The following is a 19,988-nucleotide window of genomic DNA, read 5'->3' as shown; positions in this document are numbered from 1 at the left end:
AAACTGTTCTGCAAAAGAACTCTGGTCCACAGTCACCAAGTGTTCTAGAACACCATCCTTGAGAGGAGGCTTCACAACACATCAACAGTATGCAAGGCTGTAGTAGAAGCTATTGGAAACACTTCTGGGCAATTTGTAGCTGCATCCACTATTGACAAGAAATTTGTACTCTTAAATGGCCTGGCCAAATCCACATGAATCCTCTGCCAAGGCAATGCCGGTCAATCCCAGGGACGGAGAGGCAGTGCTCTTGGCATCTTCTGGATGTGTTGGCATTCTGAGCAATGAATGGCAAGCGGCTTAATATGCTGACCTATACCAGGCCACCAGACAAACCTTCAAGCCAAGGCTTTCATTTTGACCGTGACTGGATGACCACCATGTGGCTGCTCCAACACTTCAGCACTCAGCTTGGATGCCCCAACGACTCTCAATCGCCCACATAAGACAAGCTCCGTCAAGGCCAAGTTCATCCTAGTGCTGGTAAAAATGGGAAACTGGAATCTCTGCTGCACATTCCAGCCATTTTGAGTTGCCATGTAGACCTGAGACAGTGTAGGGTCTTTTCCAGTTTCAATTTGCATCAGGGGGAATATGTTGAGAGGAGTATCATTTTCTTTTTTGTAAAATTTTCAGATATTCCCTTTTCCAATGGTAAATTAGACAATTCATCAACATTTCCATGATTAGATCTCCTTTTGAATTCAATCTGGTATTGCATCCTCCAAAAACAGAGCCCATCTCTGTATTCCTGCTGCTGCAATTAGTAGAACACTTCTGTGGATTGAAAGTGGGCACTAGTGGTTGATGGTGAGTAATGAGGGTAAACTTTCTCCTATACAGGTACCGGTTGAAATGTGTTACACCTGAAACCAGACTCAAGGCCTCTCTATCAATCGGTGCTGGAAGGAAGCATGATGTAGAGGCTACAGGGTGTGCGATTCCATCATGCATAACATGTGACATGACTGCACCTATACCATAAGGTGAGACATCACAGGTAAGCTTCATGGAATGATGTGGATCATAATGTGTCAGTACAGTGTCTGATATCGCCATTTCCTTTGTCGTTTGGAAAGCCACCTCACACTGTTTTGTCCATTGCCGTTGCTTCCCGACCTGTAGTAACAAGTTCAAGGAGTGGAGCACAGCAGCCAGGTTTGGCTGGAACCGGTTACAGTAGTTGAAACAAATCCTAAAAAGGAATGCAACTGTGACATGGCCTTTGGCATCCAGAACCACTTGAATTTTCTCTGCCCACTTGTATAATCCTTGTGCTTCAATGGTGTGACCACAGTAAGTGATGCTTTGTTTAAAAAGTTCACACTTGTGGCATCGTGATCTGAGCCCATAATCTCCTGATCCTTTTAACACTGTCTTGGGATTTTGGAGATGTTCGTTGTCATCGTTACTGGTAACAATAATGTCATCCAAGTGACACTGAGTGCTGGGGCAGCCTTGCAGCACCTGGTCCATAGATTTCTGTCAGAGTGCAGGTGTGGGTGCTACTCCATAAATAAGCCTATTATTGCAATAAAGCCCTTTGTGAGAGTTTATGGTGAGACACACTTTGGACTCTTCTTCTCTTTCGATCCGTAGGTAGGCCTTGGCTAACTCCAGTTTGTTGAAGTGTTCCCCTCCAGAAAGAATTCCAAATATATCCTCAATCCTTGGCAGAGGGTTTAGGTCCGCTTTCAAAATTGGGTTGATGATGACCTTAAACTCACCACATGAGTTGGATTTGACAGGCAGGGTTAAAGATTATCCCAAGATATTCCTAAATTATGTTCACTGTAAATATAACTGAAGTTCAGGTCCATAGCATTCTAAAGGGCAGCCTATTACTTGTAAGAATCCCATCACCTTTTCTTAATTCCTCTGTCTCCGCCACATCTGCTCTCAGGATGAGGCTTTTTATTCCAGAGCTAAGGAGAACTCCTCCTTCTTCAAAGAAAGGGGCTTCCCTTCCTCCACCATTAACATTGTCCTGACCCGTATCTCTTCCATTTCACGCATATCTGCCCTCACTCCATCCCCCCACCACTCCAGCAGTTCCTCTTGTCCTCACCCTCCACCCCACCAGACTCTGTGTCCAGCAAATAAATCTTTGTAACTTCTGCCATCTCCAAAAGAATCCTACCACAAGCATATCTTCCCCTTCCCCCCGACTTTCTGTTTTCCACAGGGATCGCTCTCTACACAACTCCATTGTCTCTCCCTCCTGGCACTTATCCTTGCAAGCAGAACAAGTGCTACATCTGCCTCTACACCTTCTCCCTCACTACCATTCATGGCTCCAAACAGTCCTTTCAGGTGAGGCGACACTTCACCTATAAGTCTGTTGGAGTCTTCTACTGTATCCAGTGCTCCCTCTGTAGCCTCATGTATACTGTCAACACAGACTGGGAGATTGCTTCACTGAGCACCTACTAGAAAAAGCAGGATATCCCACTGGCTACTCATTTTAATTCCACAGTCCATTCCCATTCCAACATGTCAGTCCATGGCATAAGAACATAAGAAATAGGAGCAAGAGTAGGCCATCTGGCCCATCGAACCTGCCCCGCCATTCAACATGATCATGGCTGATTTGTCAGTAAACTCAGCTCCATCTACCTGCCTTTTCCCCATAACCCTTAATTCCCATACTATGTAAAAACCTATCTAACTGTATCTTAAATATATTTAGTGAAGAAGCCTCAACTGCTTCCCTGGGCAGAGAACTTCACAGATTCACCACTCTCTGGGAAAAACTGTTTCTCCTCATCTCTGTCCTAAATCTTCTCCCCTGAATCTTGAGGCAATGTCCCCTAGTTCCAGTCTCACCTACCAATGGAAACAGCTTTCCTACTTCTATCTTATCTGTCCCTTTAAAAATTTTGTATGTTTCTATAAGATCCCCTTTCATTCTTCTGAATTCCAGAGAGTGTAGTCCCAGGCGACTCAATCTCTCTTCAAAGATTAACCCCTTCATTCCTGGAATCTATTGTTGCGATGTGGTCACAATCAGGTTGGAGGAGCAACACCTTATATTCTGTTTATGTAGCCTCCAAACTGATGGCATGAACATTGATTTCTCAAGCTTCCTGTAATGGTCCCCCTGCGCCCTCTCCTTCACCATTTTCCATTTCCATTTTTCTCTCTCATCTTATCAGGAGGAGGAGAAGATGGCAGCGCGACGCAGCACGCGCCGCCACTCCGGTGAATGATATCTGTTATGTGTCAAGTAGGGTACTGTGCACAATTCTGATTTGATGGAGACAGACGTGAGAGTACGGAGGAACATCTGGAGAAACTTCTGAAATGCCTGCTTCGCTGCTGCTGCTACTGTAGTCCGTAACCTCTGGAGCAGAAGGCCCAGAATCCTCGGCTTTGCTTGTTTCAGCGGCCGGGGTGAGGTCAAGGGCGCTCAGCAGAGGATGGCGCTCGGGAGGCTGTATTGGAGGGGCTGGTTGGAGGCTGAAGTTTTCGGACGGACTGACTCAGTGTCAGCTGTGGTCAGGTGCTTCCAATTTCGGCAGTTGTTGGTGCCTGGAGGTTTATGGCAGGGAGTTTCTCCCTTCTGCCGCCTGCTATTGGGTACTATTGGGAGTCGATCGGGACTTTGAGACTTTTTTTTACCGTGCCCATGGTCTGCTCTTTATCAAATTATGGTATTACTTTGCACGGTTGTAACTATATGTTATAATTATGTGGTTCTGTCAGTGTTAGTCTTTGGTTTGTCCTGTTTTTCTGTGAATCACTCTGATGGAACATTGTATCATTTCTTAATGCATGTATGCATTTCTAAATGACAATAAACGAGGACTGAGTGCCCTCATAATCTAATCTAATCTCCATACCTGCCCATCACCTCCCTCTGATGCTCCTCCCCCTTCCCATTCTTCCATCGCCTTCTGTCTTCTGTCAGATTCTCCCTTCTCCAGCCCTGTATCTCTTTCACCAATTGACTTCCTAGCTCTTTGCTTCACCCCTCCGCCTCTCCCTATCACCTATTGCCTACTACCTTGTACTTCTTCATCCCCTCCCCTGACCTTATTCTGACTTCTCATCTTTTGTCTTCAGTCCTGGTGAAGAGTCTCAGCCTGAGATGTGGACTGATTACTCTTTTCCATCGATGCTGCTTGCCCTCTTTATTTCCTCCAGCATTTTGTGTGTGTTGCTTAGATGGAATACAGTCTCAGGAAGTTTATGGTTATGCACTTTGGTAGACAAAATAAAAGTGTAGAATATTTTCTAAATGCAGAGTAAATTCAAAAATCCAGGGTGGAAAGGGACTTGGGAGTCCTTGTGCAGGATTCCCTAAAGGTTAATTTGCAGGTTGAGTCAGTAGTGAGGAAGGCATTCATGTCGAGAGGACTAGAATGTGGAAGCAAGGATGTAATGTTGAGGCTTTATAAGACACTGGTGAGGCCTTACTTGGAGTACTATGAGCTGTTTTGGGTCCCTTATCTATGAAAGGATGTGCTGAAACTGGAGAAGGTTCAAAAGAGTTTCATGAAAATGATTCTGGGATTGAAAGGCTAATTTATTATCCAGCTCAAACCTTATGTTATTTTGCCTTCATCATGTAATTAACTAGTTTAGTAGAGGTTCCTAATTAAGACCATAAGCCCATGGAAGCAGAATTAGGTCACTCGGCCCATTAAATTATCTAGTTCTTTATAATTGCTGGATGTTTTTTGTTGTTGCAACTCATACCCTGACCAACACACCAGACCAAATCTCTAAGAGAAATCTCTAAAAAGAAGAATAATGGGGGTTATTGGATTATTGTCCATTCAGGAAGCTGAGGGCGGAGGGGAAGAAGCTGTTTCTGAAGCGTTGTGTGTATGTTTTCAGGCACTTTTGATTTCTTTTTAAGATATATGCATTCAATCATATAGGTAACGGTACAGTAATGGGAAAGTGAGGTAGTATAGCGATTAGTATAATGCTTTACAGTACCAACAATGTGAGTTCAATTGCCACCACTGACTATGGAGTTTATACATTCTCCCCGTAACCGCATGGGTTTCCTCCGGGTGCTACAGTTTCCTCCCACATTCTAAAAGAGATCTTGGTTAATTGTTCAGATGGGTGTAATTGGGCGGTGTGGGCTCGTTCCACTGGAAGGACCTGTTACCGTGTTGTATTTCTAAATAAAAATTATGAAAGATTTTTATGCTGTTTGAAGAACAACTGCAGCTTGGGCTACTATGAATATACCCTCTCTTATTCACTCTTCAATGAAAGGGCAGAGGGAAGATACAGTGAACTCATTTTAAAAATCTGCACCCAGAAGAACTTGGGAATAACAGTTCATTTTCTTCATGAATAATATACGAACAATTATGGGCAAATCTCCAAGAATTTCTTGCTGCAAAATTTCTTCCTGTAACCTATTATCAAGCAAAGCTTCAACATATAAAATTCCGCCACAGTGCCTGACCAGATGCATTCCACAGGTGATACATTTGTCAATGCTGCGGATGAACAAGCTGAGTCCAAATGTTCCTTTGGGCATCTTTGTTTGTTTTCCTTCCTTGGATAAATGAGACCATTTAGGACAGAGACGAGGAGGAATTTCTTTAGCCAGGGGTAGTGAATCTGTGGAAATTCTTTGCTGCACGTAGCTGTGTAGACCATGTTGCCGGGTATATTTAAGGTGGAGGTTGGTAGATTCTTGATTAGTCAGGCCATCAAAGGTTACGGGTTGAAGGCAGGTGAATATGGTTGAGAGGGTTAATAAATCAGCCATGAAGAAATGGCAGAACGGACTCCATGGGCTGAATGGCCTAATTCTGCTCCTGTATCTTATGATCCTATAACTTTCAGTTCTGCCTTTGACAGATGTTCATTCAACTCTTTTATAACAAAACCAGTCATCACACCCTTTTTTTTTGCTTCTTTGGGTCAGACTGTTCCATAGAAAACAATTTAGGAGAGAAGGGATGGTTATTTTATTTTTCCCCTTTATTTACTAAATGTAAACATTCATGGCCCAAATTATCAATATACAATATCTACTTTTTAAAAATTTTCTTAGTTATTTGAGAATAAACCACAGTACTTCATTGACATTGCCACCAGACAAGAGACCCATTAATAGTTAAAACTGAGGTCAGATGAGTTCATTTGGACCCCAATGGGACTTATGCTTCTGTTATTAAAGGCTGAGAGTATCCTGAGCTCCCACGCAGCCACTCGGAACAGACAGGGCCCCTTCATTTCGCAAACCTTCAAAGGTTGTTGCCATTCGCAATTTCCCACTTAACCCCCTTCACTGAGGTCCAAGTGAGGAGACCACTTTGTTAGAGGTGACCCTAGGGAAATCAGCTCAAGAGTGATAAGTGCACAGAAGGTTGATCCATTAACTTGTAGCTGCCTTTAACCCCTTCAATAGACATTATTTGGTATAGAACATCGAACATTACAACAGAGTACAGGCCCTTCAGCCCAGATATGCCAACCTTTTAAAATAGTCTAAGATCAATTTAATCTGCAATTTCTTCCCTGGCCTTCCATAACCTACTGGATTGCACTTGTTCAGGCCCTGGGGATGTGCTCACTGTAATGCACTTGAAGGTTACAAACAGCTCCATCCTCATATTATGAATGTACTGCAAGAACTAGCTAGTTTGTACCCTTATTACTTTCTCATCTATGATGCTCACCGAGGAGAATTAGACGTTAAAATTCTTGACCATCTCCTCCGGCTCCACGTATAGGCAGCCCTGATGATCTTTAACAGCACGTAGTATCTTCCTAGCCACCACTTAAGACCATAAGATCACAAGACATAGGAGCAGAATTAGGCCATTTGGCCCATCGAATCTGCTGTACCATTCCACCATGGCTGATTTATTATCTCTCTCAACCCCTTTCTCCTGCCTTCTCCCCGTAACCTTTGAATCATGAACCTATCAACTTCTGCCTTAAGTATACTCAATGACTTGGCCTCCACAGCTACCCTTGATCATGAATACCATTTTACTCTCTGGCTAAAGAAATTCCTCCTTATCTCTGTTCTAAGTGGACATCCCTCCATTCTGAGGCTGTGCCCTCTGGTCCGTGACCTACCCACTATAGGAACAGCCTCCCCATATCCACCCTGTCTAGGCCTTTCAATATTCCATAGGTTTCAATGAGATCCCTCCCCCCATTAGTTCTAAATTCCAATCAGCCCAGAGCCGTTAAATACTCCTCATACAGTAACCCTTTCACTCCCGGAATCATTCTCATGAACCTCCTCTGGACCCTCTCCAATCCCAACACATCTTTTCTGAGAAAGGCCCTCAAAAAAATCATTGACTGATTGCTTTGTGGGAATAAAGGGAGGTGCGATAGGCAAAGGCAATGTTAGAATTGATTTCAGAGGACTAGTATATAAAAGCTGGGGTATAATGTTGAGACTTTATAAAGCACTGGTGAGGCCTCACTTAGAGTATTGTGAGCAGTTTTGAACACCTTATCTTAGAAAAGATGTGTTGAAACTGGAGAGGGTTCAAAAGAGGTTCACGAAAATGATTCCAGGACTGAATGGCCTGTCACATGAAGCGCGTTTGATGGCTCTGGACTTCCTTTCACTAGAATTCAGAAGAATGAGGAGTGAACTAACTGATACTTATCAAATGTTGAAAGGCTTCGACAGAATAGATATGAAGAGGATGATTCCTATGGAGGGAGACTAGACTAGAGGACACAGCCTCAGAATAGAGGGGCATTCTTTTAGAACTGAGATGAGAAGGGATTTCTTCAGCCAGAGAGTGGTGAATCTGTGGAATTTGTTGCCACAGCCAGTTGTGGAGGCCATGTTTTTATGTATATTTAAGGCAGAAGTTGATTCTTGATTTGTCAGGGCATGAAGGGATATGGGGGGAAGGCAGGAGATTGGTGCTGAAAGGGAAAATTGAGCAGCCATGATGAAATGGTAGAGCAGACTTGAGGGGCCAAATGGCCTAATTCTCTCCTGTATCTTGTGTTCTTATGGTCTAAAATAAGTTGGGTCTTTATTCTTTGAAACGTAGAAGGTTGAGGGGGGACTTGACAGAGGTATTTAAAATTATGAGGGGGATAGATAGAGTTGACGTGGATAGGCTTTTTCCATTGAGAGTGGGGGAGATTCAAACAAGAGGACATGAGTTGAGAGTTAAAGGGCAAAAGTTTAGGAGTAACATGAAGGGGAACTTCTTTACTCAGAGAGTGGTAGCTGTGTGGAATGAGCTTCCAGTAGAAGTGGTTGAGGCAGGTTCTATGTTGTCGTTTAAAGTTAAATTGGACAGCTGTATGGACAGGAAAGGAATGGAATGTTATGGGCTGAGTGCAGGTCGGTGGCACTAGGTGAGAGTAAGAGTTTGACACGGACTAGAAGGGTCAAGATGGCCTGTTTCCGTGCTGTAATTGTTATATGGTTATATGGTTATAAAACTGCTCACAATACTCCAAGCGCGGTCTTACCAGTGCCTTATAAAGCCTCAGCATTACATCCTTGCTCTTATATTCTAGTCTCTCAAAATGAATGTTAACATTGCATTTGTCTTCCTCACCACTGACTCAACCTGCAAATTAACCTTTATGAGACCCTGCACATGGACTCCCAAGTCTCTCTGCACCTCTGATTTTTTAAAATTTTCTCTCCATTTAGAAAATAGTCTACCTTTTTATTTCTTCTACCAAAGTGCATGAGCAAACACTTCCCGACACTGGTCTTATGATCTAAAATTAATGAGTACAACTCATTATCAACCATGTAGTAAACACCTAATCGAGGGACAAACTGACTTAAAATAAACTGATGATTATGTAAAATAACCTCAGGTTAAAAGAATCTAATATTGCCTGAATTAATGAGCATTTTCAGCCATGTCTGTTCTTTTTAAATTTAAAAAATAAGGCTATTGCTTTTAGATACCAAAAACTTTATTCACCACATGTAACACAGCTTGGACATTTAAAATGGAATGAAAAACTTACTGTTGGGGAAAGTTTCCTAATAGTTTGATGATCTAGAGGCTATTAATTTTCACAAATTTATAGACACACTACAATGAAAATGCACCAATTTCTCTTAGGCATTACAACAAATGTGGCATAACAAAAATGTGAAATTTATTCACCTACTTGTTACATACACCTCTTAGGATGCATTCTCCAGTTACCTTATAAGGTAACCGTAGCCTTCAGCCAGGAGCAGATGTCATCAGGTGGTTCCCAACCTTCACAGGGTGTTTTGACCCTTAACCACAACAGTCTCCAGCTGGTGGGCCAGCAGTGGTGGCCAAATCACTGCCCATCTGCTCCTGGCTTCCAGCTTCCCTCCTCTCACCTACTCCAAATCCACCAAGAGGCTCATTCTGCCTTTTTCCCCATCCTACGAGCTGCTTGTTTTTGCTCCTTTCGTCCAGGCCCAGAGCTGACAACAACCGCCATGCTGATTTGGCTGGGAATCCTCTGCAGCCGATCTCCACAGGGAACAATCATGCCTGCCATCCCTTGTCTAAGGGCTGGTACTTCAAGGCCTTTCTCTCATGGGCCTCTTCCCAACCTCCTCCCATGGCACACTCAGCTCAACCAGAATTATTTTCTTGTCTTTGGTATAATGTCTGGGCGTAGGGTTATGTGCACCACATCCCGGAACTGTAACCTCCTTCCCACATCGACCCTCATCTCCCAGGACCTGGCCGTTAGCAGCAGATTGGGCTTTGGTTGTTTGGTTACAAAAGGCCTGGTTCCCTCTTGGATGAAGGTGATGGCCTTCCTCAAATCTGTGCCAGCCGTCCTCTTCTTTCATCTCTCCCGCTCTAGTGTGTCAGCAAGTGCCAGAAGCACCTTATCATGAATAACAAGGCCTTAAGTAGACTACTTTTATATGCACTCTGTGGACAATTTTTTCAGTACCTGTACCTAAGAAATCTTCCACTGAGTGCATGTTTGTGATCATCTGCTGCTGTAGCCCATCCGCTTCAAGATTCAACGTGTTCTGCATTCAGAGATGCTCTTCTGCACACCACTGTTGTGAGACATAGTTATTTGAGTTACTGTCGCCTTCCTATCAGCTTGAACCACTTTGGCCATTCTCCTCTGACCTCTCTCATTAACAAGGCATTTTCATTCACTGGATGTTTGTTGTTTTTCGCACCATTCTCTGTAAACTCTGGACACTGTAGTGTATGAAAATCCCAGGAGAGCAGCAATTTCTGAGATTGTCAAACCATCCTGTCTGACCCCGACAATCATTCCACTGTCAATGTCAGATTTCTTCCCCATTCTGATATTTGGTCTGAACAATAACTGAACCTCTTGACCATGTCTGCATGCTTTTATGCATTGAACTGCTGCCACAAGATCGGTTGATTAGATATTTGCATTAATATGCAGGTGTATATTTTAATCTTGTTATGTAAAAGATTGCTCAACATTTTATATGATTATGTCAGTTGAAGAACTCTCAATACATAGTACAGCATTTCAATGGAACAGGCTTTTTGGCCCATAATGTCTCTGCCAACCACAATGCCAATTTAATTTAATTCCAATTGCTTGCTGGTGTTTCACATATCTCCGTTTCCTAAACACAAGAGGTTCTGCAGACACTGGAAAGCCAGAGTAACATGCACAAAAAGCTGGAGGAACCCAGAAGGTCAGACAACATCTGTGGAGAGGAATAAACAGTTGACATTTCAGGCCAAGACCCTTCCAGCCTGAAACGTTGACTGTTTATTCATTTATAGAGATGCTGCCTGAGATATTGAGTTCCTCTCGCATTTTGTGTGTGTTACCTCCATTTCCTGCCTGTTTTTATGTCTGTCTAAATGACACTTAAAAGCTGCCATTGTATCTGCTTCAGTCACTTCCCCTGGCAGCACATTCCAGGCACCCAAAGCTGTAATGATTTAACAAGTGCAATGACCACTCTCTTTTGTTTTGGAACCAAATTTGGTCATGTAGTTTTTGGTATAATCATATCACTGTGTTCGTCCATTGTCGACGTCGATAAGGACCTTGACACCATTATGATGGTGTCGAGATTAGCACGTAATTTGGATTTAAGTGAGGGAGAGTTGCGCAGCGTCAGCCTCACTCTCTCTTCCCAATTCCCATCTAGATCCAGTGGCAAGACAAGAGTTGAGACGGCTGGAGACGGGACTAGGTGCAGTGGATGACCAGGACGTCTTCTGTGTCTTGTCATGCTCTACGCGTTCCACGACACTTGCAGAGACCGCCTTCTTGACCATTGGACCTTCCACTGGTCGCGTCCGCTGAATCCGCCGGTGTCTGTCTTCACATGCTGGGATAGACAACTCCCTATCTCACCGAGGGTTTGAGACCCGTCGGCTACCCTCACCTGGTTTAGCCGGCTTGTCGAAGCCGTTGCCCGGGGTGTGGCCGCTGTCGCATGCAAACAGCTACGGGTAGCCACAGGTGAGAGCTGAGTGCCAGGTGGGGACCAAAAGTGGGACTAACTGCCTCGAAAGGGATGCGACATGTTCCCACACCAGAGGTGCTACCCCTCCCTGACACCCCATACACCCCGGTATACTCAAGCCATTCAATTTAGCCATTCAATTGTTCCAATTATTTTACTTATTATATTTCATTTTAGAGATACAGTATGGAACAGGTTCTTCCAGCACCGCCCAGAAACCCACCGATTTAACCCCTAGCTTAATCACAGGACAATTTACAATAGCCTATTAACCGGTACATCTTTAGAAAGTGGGGGGAGAAAGGGGCAGCTGGAGGAAACACATGTGCTCTTGGGACGAACTTCAAAAACGTTCTTACAGAAGTCACTGGCACTGAGTCTGGCTGCTGTGACTCAGGAGGGAAGGGGGGAGAAGGGGTGAGCTGCTGGTCAGGGAAACAGAAAGGAGGTTCTGTGAACGAGAAGAAGATTCCCTGATGGTATGCTTCCTGCGGGTGCCAGGGTCAGTCCTCAGCGTTCTTGAGTGGGAGGGTGAACAGCCAGAGGTCGTGGTCCTTTCCACGGAGGTACCAATGATATGGGTAGGAACGGTGATGAGGTTTTGCAACGTGAGTTCAGCAAGTTAGGTGCTAGGTTGAAGGACAGAGGCTCCAGGGTTGTGATCTCAGGATTGCTGTCCATGTCACGTCTAGTGAGGCCAGAAAAAGGAAGATCATATAGTTTAACATGTGACTAAAGTGTTAGTGTAAGAGGGCGTACTTTAGATTTTTGGATCATTGGGCTCTCTTCCAGGGAAGGTAGGACCTGTACAGGACTAATATCCTAGCTAAAGGGTTTTTTTAGCGATGCAGAGAGGTGTTTAAACTAGAGTAACAGGATTTCTGCTTTTTTTTCAGTGGTGTGGTCATGATTCGTTAGCAAGAGCAAATAAAAAGAAGGCAGGGACAAGCGGAGTAGCTATCTTTTGGAGCAACCATTGCGTGAGTGGACCAGGGTTAGAATGGGGAGGCTTTGGCTCCCCAGGCTTTGGCGAGAGCAGGCTTGTATCTGGTGAGTTTCTTCTTCTTCTTTCTTCACCTTTTTCGTTCTTCATTCTTGGTCTGTTAGTGCATAGTTGGTGCAGTGAGAATAGCTCCAGGGGCTGTGTTGTGTCCTTTGTACGAGATGTGGGAATTCTGTGAGAACTCCAGCCTCACGGATAACCATATCTGCACCAGGTGCATTGAGCCGCAGCTCCTCAGAGAGCGTGTTAAGGAAATGGAGCTGCAACTCGACTACCTTTGGTGCATACAGGAATTGAAGAGATGATAGATAGGAGCTACAAGGAGGTAGTCACCCCCAAGTGCAGGAGGCAAGGTAACTGGGGAAAGGAAATGGGCAACCAGTAAAGGGTACTCCTGCCGCCATTCCCATCAATAATAAGTACACTATTTTGGATATTGTTGAGGGGGACGACCTACTGGGGAGGAGACACAGTAACTGGGTCTCTGGCACTGAGTCTGGCCGCTGTGACTCATAAGGAAAGGATGAGAAGAAAATTGCAAATTGCATTTGTGATAGAGATGAGATTCTGTTGATGTAACAGAGACATCCGGATGGTATGTTTCCTCCCAGCTGACAGGTCAGGGATATCTCAGACTGGGTCCACAGCATTCTAAAGGGGGAGGGTGAGCAGTCAGAAGTCTTGGTACATATTGGCACCAGTGGCATAAGTAGGAAAAGGGAGGAGGTCCTGAAGAGATAATTTAGGGAGCTAGGTAGAAAGCTGAAAAGTTGGAACTCCAGGGTAGTAATCTCTGGATTGCTGCCTGTGCTACGCATCAGTGAGGGTAAGAACAGGATGATTTGGCAGGCGAATGGATGGCTGAGGAAATGATGCAGGGAGCAGGGTTTCAGATTTTTGGATCACTGGGATCGCTTCCGGGGAAGGTACGACTTGTACAAAAGGGTAGGTTTAAACCTGAAGCCAAGAGGGACCAATATCCTTGCAGCCAGGTTTGCTAGAGCTGTTAGAAGGGTTTAAACGAATTTGGCAGGGAGATGGGAACCATAGTGATAGAGCTGAGGATAGGACTGTTGGTTTACGACAGAGGCAGTGTGTAATGAGACTCTCAGGAAGGGCAGGCAGATGATAGGGCAAAATAGCAGTCAGCGGGATGAGTTGCAATATATAAGGGGACAAATCGAAAAAGGTACAGAATACAGGACTGTATGTATGACATTGTGGACATCACTGAGTTGAGGCTGAAAAAGATCATAGATTGGAAGTTAACATGCAAGGATACACATTGTATTGAAAGGACAGGCAGGTAGGCAAAGGGGGTGGGGTGCTCTGTTGGTAAAAAATGAACTCAAATCCTTAGAAAGAGGTGATATAGGATCAGAAAGTGCAGAAGCCTTGTGGGTAGAGGTAAGAAACTACAAGGTTAAAAAGGACCTGATGGGAGTTATATACAGGCCTCCAAACAGTAGTCATGATGTAGGCTACAAGTTACAACAGGAGATAGAAAAAGGGCAATATTACAATATTCATGGCGGATTCCAACATACAGGTAGATCGGGAAAATCAGGTTGCTGCTGGATCCCAAGAGACAGAATTTGTAGAATGCCTACAAGATGGCTTTTTAGAGCAGTTTGTAGTTGAGCCCACTAGGGGATCAGCTATTCTGGGTTGGGTGTTGTGTAATGAACAGGATTTGATTATGGGCCTCAAGGTAAAGGAACCAATAGGAAATATTGATCATAGTTTGACAGAATTCACCCTACAATTTGAGAGGGAGGAGCTAAAGTCAGATGTGTCAGTATTACTGTGGAGTAAAGGAATTACAGAGACATGACAGAGTTGCTGGCCAAAGTTGATTAGAAGGGAATATTACTAAGGATGACGGCAGAGCACCAATGGCTGGAGTTTCTGGGAGCAGTTCTGAAAATGCAGGATAGACACATCCAAAGAAGAAGTATCCTAAAAGCAGATGACGCAGTTATGGCTGACAAGGAAAGTTAAAGGCAAAATAAAAGCCAAAAAGAGGGCACATAATAGAGCAAAAAATAATGGGAAGTTAGGGGATTGAGAACCTTTATAAACCAACAGAAAGCAATTAAGTAAGTCATAAGGGAGGAAAAATGAAAAATGAAGGGAAGCTAGCCAATAATATCAAAGGAGATACCAAAAATGTTTTCAGATATATAAAGAGGAAAAGAACATGGAACATGGAAGAGCAGAGCACAGGAATAGGCTATCTGGCCCACGGTATTGAGCCAAACTAGCTAAAAGGCAAATCAAAAACACTTAAGCATTAATCCCTCTTACCTACTCCAAATCCATATACCCCCATTTTCCATGTGCCTATCCAATCGTCTCTTAAAAGCCTCAGGCGTATTTGCCTCTACCACCATACCAGGCATCCACCACTCTCTGAGTGAAAAACTTACCCCTCACGGCCCCCTTGAAGCTATCCCCTCTCACCTTCAATGCATGCCCTCTGGTATTCGACATTTCAACCCTGGAAAACTGATACTCTCTGTCCACCCTATCTTTGCCTCTCATAATCCTGCAAACTGCTATCAGGTCTCCCTCAGCCTTCAGCGCCCCAGAGGAAGCAGCTCAAGTTTATGCAGCCTCTCGTGATAGCACATGGTCTCTAAACCAGGCAGCATCCTGGTAAACCTCTTCAGCACCCTCTCCAAAGCCTCAACATCCTTCCTACAGAGGGGTGACCAGAATTGTACACAATTCTCCAGATGTGCTCAAACCAGAGTTTTATAAAATTGCAACGAAACCTTGACTTTTGAACTCAATGCCTCGACTAATAAAAGCACACATTCCATAAGCCTTCTTAACCACCTTATAGACCTGTGTAGTCACTTTCAAGGAGCTATGAACTTGGGTCCGCAAAACTGTTAAGGATCTTGCCCTTATTAGTGTACTGTCTCCTCTCATTTACACTACCAAGATGCAACACCTCACAATTATCTGGGTTAAACTTCATCTGCCCATATGTGGAATTGATCTATATTTTGCTGTATTCTTCGCTTGTCTTCTACACTATCCACAATTCCACCAATCTTGGCAACATCTGCAAATTTACTAACCCACCCACCTACATTTTCATTCAGGTCATTTATATAGATCATAAAGAGCTAAGGTCCCAGAACAGATCATTGCGGAACTCCACTAATTACAGACCTCCTGCTCAAATAAGTCCCTTCAACCGTTTCCCTTTGTCTTCTATGGACAAGCCAGTTCTGAATCCAAACAGACAAGTCACCAAACATGAGGAAATCTGCAGATGCTGGAATTTCAAGCAACACACATCAAAGTTGCTGGTGAACGCAGCAGGCCAGGTAGCATCTCTAGGAAGAGGTACAGTCGACGTTTCGGGCCAAGACCCTTCGTCAGGACAAATCACCATGGACCCCATGCATCTTAATTTTCTGGATTAGCCTTCCATGAGGGATTTGCCAAATGCCTTACTAAAATCCATGTAGTAAACATCCACTACTCTACCCTCATTAATCTCTCTCGTCACCTTGTCAAAAAACTCAATCATGTTGGTAAGGTGCGACTTGTCGCACACAAAGCCATGCTGGCTTTCTCTAAATAGGCCATGGGATCCCTAATGCTCATATATTATCCTTGAGAACTTCCTCCCAGCAATTTCCTACAACTGACACGAGACTCACTGGTCTATAATTCCCGGGATTTTCCCTTGTTCTCTTCTTAAATAGAAGTATAACATTAGCCACTCACTGGTCCTCACCTATGGCTAAAGATGACATGAAGATATTGGTCAAGGCCCTAGCAATCTCGCCCCTTGCCTCCTTCAATAACCTGGGGTAAATCTCTTATCCATCTTAATACTCATTAGAAGGCCCAACACTTCTTCCCTCCTTGATCTCTAAATGTCCTAATTTCTTTTACATATTCAGCACTCATCTCCTCATCCTCTAATCCTTTTCCTTGGTAAATACTGAAGCAAAGTACTCATTAAGAACCTCCCTCACATTCTCTGCATCCAAGCAAATGTTCTCCCCTTTATCCTAGAGCGATCCCAACCTCTCCCTAGTCATCCTCTTGCTTTTGATGTATGTATAGAATGCCTTGGGATTCACCTTAATCCTACGTGCCAAGGGCTTTTCATGGCCCCTCCTAGCTTTCCAAATTGCCTTCTTTAGTTCGTTTCTGGCTCTTTATACTCCTCATGTGCTTCATTTGATCCTGACTTCTGAAGCTTTATATACTTTTCCTTTTTCTTCTTGACCAAATTCATCACCTCTCTGGACATCCAAGATTCTCTTATCTTTCCATCCCTGTCCTTCCTTCTAACAGGGACATACCTTTCCTGTACTCCTGTATTCTTTAAACACCCCTCACATGTCTGATGTGAATTTGCCAGAGAAAAGGTGATCCAAATTAAAGGTTCTTAGTTCCTGCCTAATGCCCTTTTAATTTGCCCTACTGCAATTTCGAACTCCACCACAAGGACCATACCTATCCCTATTGAGAGCTATCCTGAGAGTTAAGGAGTTGTGGTCACTGTTCACCCACTGGAAGGTCACTCATCTGGCCAGGCTCATTACCCAACATCATGCCCAGTACCGCCTCTCCTCCATTTGGACCAGCCACATATCGATTTATGAACCCTTCCTGGATGCACTTAACAAACTCTGCCCCATCTAAACCCCTTACACTAAGAAGGTCCCAGTTTGTATTAGGGATGTTAAGATCCCCCATGACAATAACTCTATCGTTTTACATATTTCCCTAATTTGATTATGTTAGGACACGCACACAACCACGCCACTTTCCAGGCTTAGACGTTCTAACTCCGGAATATGGACAGCTAACACGGCCCCTTTAAAGATTCCGCCCACCATGTTAATTGGTGGCCATGTTTTGGCGCATGGATTTAATATTTAAAGTTCCTGCTCCTGATATACTCACGGTCCAAACTTCCGTAGGCATGTGACGCTGACATTCTCTGCACCTATGCAGCCCAAAAGGACCAGCGAGGTGAGAGTAGATTTTGGACCACTGAGGAATGACACTAGAGAGGTAGTTGTGGCTGTCAAGGAGATGGCGGACAAACTGAATAAGTATTTTGCATTAGTCTTCACCGTAGAAGACACTAGCAGTATGCCGGAGGTTTGAGAGTGTCAGGGGCCAGAAATGAATGCAGTTGCTATTACTAGGAAGAAGGTGCTTGGGAAACTGAAAGGCTGGAAGGTGCTGTATATAAGTCACCTGGACCAGATGGACTTCTTCCCAGATTTCTGGCAGAGGTAGCTGGAGAGATTATGCAGGCATTAGTAGTGATCTTTCAAGAAGCTGGATTCTGGGTTGGTTCTGGAAGACTGGAAAATTGCAAATGACACTCTACTCTTCAAGAAGGGAGGGAGGTAGAAGAAAGGAAATTATAGCTAGCCTGACCTCAGTGTTTGGGAAGATGTTGGAGTTGATTTTAAGGATGTGGTTTCAGGGTAATTGGAGGCACATGATAAAATGGGCCAAAGTAAGCATGGTTTCCTTACGGGAAAATCTTGCCTGACAAACCTGTTGGAATTCTTTGAGGAATTAACTAGTAGGATAGACAAAAGAGCATCGATGAATGTTATGTATTTGGACTTTCAGAGGATCCGTGACAAGGTGCTGCACACGAGGCTGCCTAACAAGATAAGAGCCTATGATATTACAGGAAAGATACCATCATGGATAGAGCATTGGCTGATTGGCAAGGAGCAAAGACTGGGAATAAATGGAGCCTTTTCTGATTGGCTGCCAGTGACTAGTGGTGTTCTGTATGAGTCAGTTCTGGGTCCACTTCTTTTTATGTTATTTGTCAATGGTTTGGATGATGGAATTGATGGTTTGTGACCAAGTTTGCAGACGATACAAAGATAGGTGGAGGGGCAGGCTGTGCTAAGGAAGCAGGGAGTCTGTAGAAGGACTTAGACAGATTAACAGAATGGGCAAAGAAATGGCACCAGGAAGTGAATGATCATGCACTTTGATAGAAGGAATGAAAGTGTAGACTATTTTCTAAACTAGGAGAAAATTCAAATATCTGAGGTGCAAAGGGCTTCCCTAAAGGTTAATCTGCAGATTGAATTGGTGGTGAGGAGGGCAAATGCGATGTTGGCATTCATTTCAAGAAGACTAGAATATACAAAGAAAAGTGTAATGTTAAGGCTTTATATGGCACCTGTGAGGTGTCACTTGGAGTATAATGAGCAGTTTTGGACCACTTATTTAAGAAAGATTGGACTGGCATTGAAGAGTATCCAGAGAAGGTTCATGAGAATGATTCTGTGAATGAAAGAGTTAATATATGAGGAGCAATTGATGACTCTGGGCTTGTACTCATTGGAATTTAGAACAAAGATTGGGAAATCTCATTGAAACCTTTCGAATGTTGAAAGGCCTATCTAGGGTGGATGTGAAGAGGATGTTTCCTATGGTGGGGGAGTCTAGAACCAGAGGGCACAGACTCAGAATAGGGGGATACCCATTTAGAATGGAGACAAGGAGGACTTTCACCGCAATTTCATTGCATCACATTCCACCGAGATGCAACACCGAGCGTCATAAGAAGTCATTCCTACCTGTGGCCATCAAACTTTCAACTCCTCCCTTGGAGGGTCAGACACCCTGAGCCAATAGGCTGGTCCTGGACTTATTTCATAATTTACTAGCATAATTTACACATTACTATTTAACTATTTATGGTTTTATTACTATTTATTATTTATGGTGCAACTGTAACGAAAACCAGTTTCCCCCAGGATCAATAAAGTATGACTATGACTATGACTATGAGTATGACTATTTCTTTAGCCAGTCAGTAGTGAATCTGTGGAATTCATTGCCACAGGCAGCTGCGGATGCCAGGTGATTGGGCGTATTTAAGGTGGAAGTTCACAGTTTCTTGATTAATCAGGGTGTGAAGGATTGTGGGGAGAAGACAGGAGAATGGGCTTGGAGAGGGATATGGATCAGCCATGCTGGAAATGGCAGCGCAGACTCGATGGGCCAAATGGCCTAATTCTTCTCCTATGTCTTGTAGTCTTCGGAGCTTATTTCACTGTCTTCATATTGTATATAAATGTGTATTTTTTTTTCTGAAGAGTATTATACATTTTGATATTATTTGTTTTTTTTTGGTGGTGGGGGGGAGAACTGGTGAGTGTACCTCCTGTCTCTCGCTCCACAATCCACCTCAGTAGGTGGCGGTAATGCACCTTATGTTGGTCTGCCAACACATTAAACTTTACAAGAAGAAGAACAATTTAGGCCGTAATTGCTGATTGCTATAATCTGTGCATTCTTGGTTGCACGGAACAAGGCCAGCAAGTTTACAGTCTGGTGCTGTTCAGAAGCACTTTGCACAGAGCTCTGTTAGAAGCTCTAAGCTCCCACGTCTGTTGAATGTGTGGGGCAGTGTGGCTGACAGATTGTAGGACGGCTCAGGAATTGAGTGAGAACCTGAGAGAGTTATGTTTAGAGGCTGAGTTTCTGGGAATATGGCATGTCCTTTACACAGAGAAGCAAACAATCCACCCCGTCCTCCTACCTGCATCTCAA

This window comes from Mobula birostris, chromosome 2 (genome assembly GCF_030028105.1).
Source record: "Mobula birostris isolate sMobBir1 chromosome 2, sMobBir1.hap1, whole genome shotgun sequence".
NCBI lineage: Eukaryota > Metazoa > Chordata > Chondrichthyes > Myliobatiformes > Myliobatidae > Mobula > Mobula birostris.
Note: the sequence above shows the minus strand (reverse complement) of the source record.